A 7,527-nucleotide genomic window follows, 5' to 3' on the forward strand; every position below is an offset into this window, starting at 1 on the left:
AGGAATAACCACAAACTAAACCTCGGTGGAAAAGCTTTAAAAATAAATAAATAAATAAAGACGGACCAGGACCTCAAGATAGCAGGTTTATACTTAGAACTATTTGAAAAAAATGTTATTTATAAGTCCAAAGAAACCAAAGACTTATTTCACCTGCATTATGACTTTGTTCTAAGACACACACTTTAGTAGGACGACGACTTGCAAAAAAAAAAAAAAGAGAGAAACAAGAGGAAAGAAGAAAAGGAAATGAATGAAAAGGAATGCAAAGAGAAAAGGAATTAACCACTGGTCTTACACCTTCGCCCATGAGCATTTTCACCATATTTGGCTGTCTGGTGGTTTGGCGCATAGTGATTTCTTGTCATTGAATGGACATCTTTTCAGATATGGCTCTTCATTTTCGTAGCAGTTGCCATGAAGGTGTAGAGTGTATCCGTACTGTGTACACGCTGGTGGATAGGGACTTAGTCAGGGCTGGTCTTCAGAGAGGGTTGTGCTGTAGCACGACCGGCAAGGCGTGGAGTCGTCTGAATCCATTTGAACGGTAGTGTGATTTTTTGCTGTTTCATTGTTTGAACTTAACTGGTGCAACGCCTGGAAACAAGTTCAAACTAGGCAGAGGAATTTGAATGATACCTAAACCAGTGCATTCTCTTTGTTTGTTAAGGAATGTTCAGATTCAAAAAAGGAAAACTATTCCATCCATAAAAAATCGACTAGCTACCAAAGAACACATTTAATAATTATATTGCAGGTATTTTATTGCAATGATTTTAATATTCCAAAGCTATTTTTACACAAAATACTATGTAGAGTTATAGGTATAAACTAATCTAACTGTATAACACATAAAACTAGTAATCAAGACTGTTATTTGCAATTACTAAAACCACATTACTGTTAATTTTCATGATTGGCAAGAAAGAATGTCTTCTAAGGAGTTTGTACCCCATGTCAGAGCACARATACCGATAACAGGATGCTGCTTCTGTTGAAGTCATGAGCATTTTTGCTGTTGACATCAGCAGAAGCAAAAAAAATAAAAAATAAAAAGAAAAAAGTCGGGGGGCCTTTACAGGTTTGTGCAAGGTAGCGTGGTGGCCCTTGAGCGTGCATCCCGTTACTCCGCCGTCCCAGGCTGATCCTGCCGGAAGGCCGTTGAACAACCACCTTTCCAAACCGTGCGTCCTATGTAAATATGGCTCAGCTCTGCCACCTAGCTTGCAAGYAGGAGACATTTTGTATGCAAAAATTAAAAGCATGGATAACAGGAAAACCGCAAGGCCCAGCACCTGATCAAGACTCACTGACTTTAGTGAGCTTTTTTTTAACCTACTGACTTTAATAGGCAAAGGAATAGGAACAGGTTTRAAGACTCTTGGTCTTTTCCTATTAAAAACAATAGTGCAGCATCAGTTAACTTGAGTGGGGACAGCTCCAACGGGAGCCCCAACAGTGCTTTTTGCAGGCCAAATTATGGATCCATTGAAGTCAACAGCAAAATTCCCACAACACCAAGATACAGCCTGTTCGTGGCTTCATATCTGCGTATAACAGGCTGATCTTTCCTTCTGCGCATTCTTTCTTGCTCATCTGTTAATCAGGATAATGCATGAAATAGTTAAAAATTTGTAGCTGAAAAGGTTTAAATGCTCTGTTGCTAACAGAACTTTAGACGATAAATCATTCAGTTCTTACTCTGATAAAATTAAAAAGAAAAGTGTGCAACATCTCCATATTAAATTTTAGTATAAGGGAAAAAGAGACTTTAAAAAACACATACATGCCTTCTACACTTCTAACTGGTATTTCAAACTATTGTTATAATTCTGAGCATATTAAATTACAAAGTARCCAAATATGCAGGTATATGTCCCACTGCAAGAATGAGAAATGGATAATCTTATTTATACTCTTTTTGAAGAAAAGAAAAATTCAAGGTAAACTAGAATCCAGCCAACATCAATAGTAGCAGATACTGTCTTTTGTGACGTCCACTCAAAATACCAGAAACACCAAGTTAAGTAACTGTGTAGCACCATTCATTTCCCAAGGCAACAGGGTCTAGTCAAGTTTCAGGGTATACAGTTAATTGCCAGGAAGTGTTTAAAATACAGCTGAAATATCTCTTCGTCAAAATAAAGTCAAATGAAGACAGGATTTTTGGCACCAACTATTTCTCCACATTTTTCTGCGTTAAACTCACCTTAAGACTGACAAAGCAAATATAATCTGTGAGTTTTCTGTGAGTCTCTAGCTTACCTTAAATTTTAGCAAACTTTCTTTTAAAGTGTTCCATTCCCACTGAAATATAATTGGCAAGGAAATATTAATAAGTTCACGTATAAAGTATTTTATGAACGCAGTCTCATTAGTGTAAAATTAATAAAAGACAGTAATAACTAATGTTTTAGTTTTTTCCAGCAARACACTGCTTTGTAACTTACAGTTTCAAAAATAAAGCCTTATTTATTTAAAACTTGAGAATTTAAAAATGCAGGGAAATTCAAAGTACATTACCACGTTTTTTAGTATTTCCATTGTATTCTCTTAGAAACTAACTTGCTGAAACCAAAGAGAACTTTCATACCAGCATTAAATTTGCACCCAATATGCAATTTCAGGATCTCTGAGACACACACACACACACACACACACACACACACACACACAAGCCCCTGATTATATCTGTGTGTATACACACACACGCACACACGCTTTTGTGTGGGTGTGTATATGTATACACGCACACACACTGAAACTGATGCACAAGTTATAGACTTGAAGTGTTTTTTTTACGCATCTGTTTATGTATAAATTTTTTTGTTGTTCTGTAAGCCATTAAGAACAAAACCGCTTTTCCCATGAGCAATATGCGGCCCATACTCTGAACAGACAAGGATCACGCTTTTCTTTATTTACTTTCAGAGCACGAAGCGAATAAGGCCGGAGCTGGTCGTTGTCTCGTGAAGCTGTTTTACCTCTGAGCAGGCTGCCCAGGGCTCTGTCTGCAGCTCGGACAGACTAGTTAGTGCACCCTGATTTTTRTCATCATCGTTTCTTAGCAAGTCATCCATGAAAGTGCGTTTTTTTCTGAAGCTACATTTAAAATTATACAGAAAATCCTGCCTCCATCTTATTAATGATATTCTTTCCGTTTGCTTTGGTGAGGTCAGGACTTAATTCCTGACAAAATAAAAATTAGTTTTGAATTCCAAAAAAAAGACCAAAAAAGGACCTGAATCCCAGCAGGAGCAGTCAGGAGCGGGCGCGAGCCCCGGAGCGGTGGGCGCCCGGGAGCGCGGGCTTCGGGCAGAGCTGGCGGGAGGGCGCGAGGCCGTGGGGCACGCGCGCTCCGCTCGCACGCGCCTCCAGGACCRGCCCCGCCGCGGAGGCTGCCCGAGAGCTGAGGTGGCTGAATCCATCCCCGCTATAAACGGCATTACTAGCTTTTCAGGAAAAACCAAACGAACAAAAAAACCCCAGAGCAACCAGTACTGCTGCTTGTGCCCCCCACGTTGCTTTCCAGGGGCCGCCTCCTCCTCCTCTTCTTCCTCCTCCTCCTCCTCCTCTCCTTACTCAGGTGAAGCAAAACCAAGCAGAAAGAGCCGCCAGCGGGCTCTCTGCGTGCAGCTTCGGGCCGGCGCCGTTCGATGCCAGAAGCAAACGTGCGCCGGGGTTTCGGCGGGCTGCAGCGGTCGCGCCGGCGCGCCCCGGGCTGCTTTCCTGGGAAGGATTCTGGCCCGAGGCCGCCGTGCCCACGGGCAGCCTGCCCAAAGGGGCCACCGCTCCCCGCGGGGCCAGGAAACACCGCTCAGCTTATACCAAAGAGTCTTAGGACACTTCTCCTCAACTGAGTTGTAAGCAAGGCATTTTTACCCTGAAAAACGGTCCTTCTTTCTACTACGCTTCCTTCTATCCTCCTCCTCTTCCTCCTCCTTTGTACATAAGGATGAAAACTATGCATTTAGCAAACAAAGAGAAAGCACTTACCCTTTTCTATCTAGCTGCGTTTGGGTGCATTCAAAGGTCCAGAGGCTAATTTTGAGACTTTGCTTAGCCTTCTGGTTTAATATTGTGGTGTGGTTAGCTTTACAATACATTTGGTAACTATTTGCTAAAGACAAAGAAGCAAAAGGTAAGGAATAGCTACTTCCACGTGTTAAAAAAAAAGAAAAAAAAGAAAAAAAAAGTGTGTAAAGATCTACTATTTATAGTGTGAACCAAAGACGCTACCTCACTCGATTTCCATTGGTGATTTTAATCACATTGATGATACCAAAGAATACCAAAGATTTTTCATGCACGGCCTTGGTCTGTAAAGGGAACTCATTCTCCTTCTTAAAACCCTCCCTCCCCAGACCCCCCTTCCTCAACCTTCACTCCGTGTGTAAACTTGTCTTCATTCTTAATAATAACGATACTGACCTTATGAATACTTCTCTTGCTACAACTGCTACTACTGACGATTATAAGGATAATAATAATAAAGCTCTAGGCAAACATGTTGCAAACTTTGTAAACTCATAGGACGAGTGCCTTGCTTRAACCAAAGTGTTAAACCGCTGTTGACCTCTTTATCTCTCACCTTATACTCTTTGAATACCTCAGCCTGTTAGAAAGGCCACTAATGAAAAAAAAAGGAATAATTCTTCACCGTGGTGCTTTTTGCCGTGCAACCATGCAATGAAACTTTCTTTGATACCAAAGGAAAAYGTTTTTTTCCACTTTCTTGCTGACAAACCAAAGGTTCCTTCCTCTTTCCCCTTGAAAGCAGCTTGAGTCCCTTGACCCAGACAGGCCGTGCATTGCTTTTACCAATTCCTCCAAATACCTCATAGTAATAAATCTTTAGGGTTATGTTGTATAGAGAGTCTATGTGATAAGGCAGAACTTACTAGTTTGATAATTGTTAAGGTTACTTAAAAAAAAAGCTTTATAATTCTTATTTATTTTGTAGGGGTTGTTTTGTTTGTACATTTCTTTTTTATTGTTTTGTTTGGGTTTGGGTTTCTTTTCTTTCTTCTTTTTTTTTTTTTTTTTTTTTTTTTTTTTTTTTTTNTGGCAGAACTTGTCTGTTATACTCAAGGAAGATCTTATTCCTGGAAATGTTTCAAAGTGGGTAAAGATCGCTGCTTGCAATGAATGCAAGAAAGGGAAATATGGCTTTGTTTTCTTTTGTTTAAATTAGGATGTTTTGTGCTTGCTAGTCAATGTTCTTTTCACAGGGTAAAAAAATATTCTCTGCTGTGATAAATGGTTCCTATTTTTTCTCTATAATGTGCTGTGATTTTTAATTTAATTACATTTTGTATACGCTTATTTAATCAGTGCTTTAATTTATGACTATGTAGTTTAAAAAAATTGTATATAGTAGATTCAAAAATGGCCAAAGCTTTATGTTACAATCTTTTCATTCTTGATGCCGAGATAAACTGAAGGAGAGTGCTTCTCTTGACTGCAGGGTGTATCTTCAGACTTGTCTTAGCATGCACTTCAATGTGTGTTACAAACACTGCCAGGTTATCTCCCCCGGGCCTCCCTCCCCCCCCCAAAACTTGTACATGCCAAAATGAGTGTTTCAAGGTAGTACTTTTGTCACTTAGAAAGCAGAAAGGCATTATGAGTGTGTTTTTCCTTTAATTTATTTGTCTTTTTCTAGAAACGTTACTTTGCAGGTAAGACCTGCACATCCAAAGAATTTAAACGTTGTTTAATGTTTAAAAAGCACTGGCATTTGTGAGAGACTTTGCTGAGTTTTCGTTCTTTTATTTGCCRTTCGCACGGGTAGAGCAAGTAGCGGGTGTGAAACTTTGGAGCAAAGCTAACTTGAATCTGGAACTGGTGCTGGCTGCGGGCCGGGGGCTGCTCCCGCCGCCCTCGCGCGGGGACCGGCGCGCTCTGCTCTACCCGGCCTCCTGCGCTTGACATCGCTGTGTGCGTCTTCGAAGGGGAAAAAGCAGTTTTGTGTTAAAAAAAAAAAAAAAGTAATGACAATGRTAATTCTGCAAAGCTAATGATGGCATCATGGCACAGGAAATAGGATGCCACTCACCTGTATTTTGTTTTGCGTAAATAATAGATTCTGTTTCAACTGAATGTTGTGTACTGACCTGGTTTGTGACGGATGTAAATACTCTTTTCACGCACAGTAGCTGAGCTCAAGGTGTACATTGTTTTCGTTTGGGGGATGGCGGAAGGGTTGAGGGAGGGAAGGACAAGGGCAGGGTTTGAGCTTTTGGTCAGAAGTTACACTTTCTAGATACGTTTTTATACTTCAAGTACTGAAATGGGGCAATAAAGATGCTCTGAAATGCAGGATCATTAAATGGTCTGTTGGTAAGCATTGGCTAAATGTCTGCTTTTAATACATAAACTGATGCCGTGCAATGAGTTATGTTTCACATGAAGGGGGGGGAGTCAAAGTATTAGTCTACGAATCCAGCATTAGCTATTAAACACTGGACAGAACTGTATTGAGGAAAAATGTTTTCTTTTTCTGCTTCAGTAGTTTGATTTTTCATGGTATGTTCTGCATTTATTGCATAATCACTGTGGAATCATTTTAGTTTTGCAGTACGAACCGAACAACAGTATTAAATGAAAATAAAGCATTGTCTTTTACTTGCTTTGGTAGTTGTCTTCATAACCCTTGTGTCCACTGTCCAGCCCCAGCTGCCCCTAGAGCCGGCCTCAGCAGGAGCCCCGCGGCCGGGGCGCTCCCGCGCCCGCCCCCGCTCTCGCTCCCGCGCCCGCGCCCGCCCCCGCTCCCTCCCCGCACCCGGGACTCGGCTCTGCTTTTAGCGCAGGGCCCTTTCCCGTTCGAGTTAGCTTCACCGCGTAAAGAGGGCGCCAGAGACAATCATCAGGTCCCGGATCAGTAGAGGTAGGAAATCTTCCAGGAGCGAGAGGGAGTTCTTCCAGAGCAATGGAAAAAAAAAAAGAAAATTTTGAAAACAAAGAGAAGATTTTGCTAAAAGACAACATTGCTGTCATTTTTAGTTTGCCCATTAGAAATCAGTAGTAGTTTATGCTTTGCATCTGCATTTCAGACTAAGTGATTATTGTACCTAATTACAGTTGATTGCTAATATTTCCTCAATCTCTCTCTTAGTCAAGCGCTTCTTCTTCTGTATTTTTGTGTGTAGCGACAAGTGTAATGCACTAGGCATTATTCTGGTTTGTTTATGAGTATCTCCTGTACTGCGTTAAGATTTAAGTTACTTTTTTTAAGCTTTGCTACTGTTCTCACTTTATGCCGTGCAATATCATCTGCTGTGTTTGCTAAGCAAAAAAAAGGAAAAAGAAAAAAAAAAGAAAAAAGCAAGTGATGATGTCATCATGCTTTTCAGTGTTACAATGTTTCAGCGTTTATGTAGTCACAAAAATGTAGTAAATAAAAGGTTGGATTTTCCAGCACTTTAAATTTAGACATTTCTTGCCTTTTTTTGTTTCCCCGCGTGATCACAACGCAGTGACCCGCGCCGGGAGGCAGCGGAGGCCCCCGGGCGCCACGGCCCGGCC

This window comes from Rhea americana, unplaced genomic scaffold, assembly GCF_003343005.1.
Source record: "Rhea americana isolate MKP2758 unplaced genomic scaffold, rheAme1 scaffold_2, whole genome shotgun sequence".
In the NCBI taxonomy this organism is placed as follows: Eukaryota; Metazoa; Chordata; class Aves; order Rheiformes; family Rheidae; genus Rhea; species Rhea americana.